Here is a 1,359-nt window from a genome sequence, read left to right as displayed (position 1 = left end):
AACGAACTGTCTCTCCCTCATTCTTGATGTTAGAGTTCCACATCCACCAAGCTCTTTTTTTTTGTTTCTAAGTTTCATCCTTTTAAAAGTACCTTCTCTTTCTGCTTGTTATCAAACATGTATTATCCTTATTGTTTAAAATGTGTATAAGAGGGGACTAGGAGAGGCATTCAGACGCTATTACCGGGTTGGGCGGGCCGGGCTAGGGAGGGGTTTGGGGGTGAGCCCTGGGTCCCCCGCCCGCTGAGGAGATGGATGAGGATTGGCTTCCTCTCATGGGCTCAGGCATAGACCTGACTAAAGTGCCAGCTATTCAACAGAAAAGATCAGTGGCATTTCTAAGCAAGTTTGCGATGCACACTATAGAGTTCCTCAACGGCTTTTCTACAGTTTGTGAGGAGAAACTAGCAGAACTTTCTCTTCGTATCCAGCAGATTGAAACAACTCTCAATATTTTAGATGCAAAGCTATCATCTATCCCAGACCTAGATGATGTCACATTTGGAGCATCTCTTGTAAATGTCACTAGGATCACAAATGGAACACATTCTGAAGCCACTTCAGAGCAATCACGCAGAACAGTTTACAGGACTCTGGACCACAAGAAAGTGAAGTAACACCAGAAAATATCTTAACTGTAGCCAAGGATCCAAGATATGCTAGATATCTCAAAACGGTTCAAGTGGGTGTTCCAGTGATGGCAATAAGAAACAAAATGATATTGGAAGGACTAGACCCAAATTTTCTTGAGAGGCCAGATGCTCCAGTGCCTGATGGTAAAGGTGAAAAAAACACAGAAGAAAGTTCAGATAGTGAATCTTCTTTTAGTGACTAAGCTTAATTTTCATAACAATTATATATACATGTGTTAGTGTACCTTTACATTCTATAATAAGGAGCCCGAACTCTAATTCTTAGTTATAAAAACATCAAGTGGCTACAGATCTGCCACCAAGTTTCCTCTGTTAAAAAATAATAATAATAAAGCATTTATTTAAAAAGAAAAAAGTGTAAGGCCCTCCCACTTTGGATAGCAAGACCTGGACTTAACCTTGGATTCTTCACTCACTAGTTCTAACTTTTGAGGGATAGAACTAGTTTATCCCTAGTAAGTTATTTAGCCTCTCAGAGGTTATTTTCTATCAGTAAAATGAGAGATTAATAATATCTGTCCACCTCATATAGCTATTGGGAAGATCAAAAGGAAAGATGCATGAAAGTAATTAACAAAATGAGGAATAAAAACCGTATGGTCATTGCACAGAACAGTTTTATAAACAGAAGTCACTCTTCAAATGTTCGTACATGTTCTATTAGCCCATATGACTCTTCTCTATTTCAAATCTAATCTCTTATTGG

General features: G+C 38.7%; 1 pseudogene; it reads left to right on the top strand.

Moving 5' to 3' along the window:
- The first annotated feature begins 212 nt into the window (after positions 1–212).
- Positions 213–835, top strand: LOC136172346 (WASH complex subunit 3 pseudogene; annotated as a pseudogene).
- Positions 836–1,359: the final 524 nt, after the last annotated feature.

This window comes from Muntiacus reevesi, chromosome 7, assembly GCF_963930625.1.
Source record: "Muntiacus reevesi chromosome 7, mMunRee1.1, whole genome shotgun sequence".
NCBI classification, from domain to species: Eukaryota; Metazoa; Chordata; class Mammalia; order Artiodactyla; family Cervidae; genus Muntiacus; species Muntiacus reevesi.
This window is presented reverse-complemented; position numbering and strand designations above follow the sequence as displayed.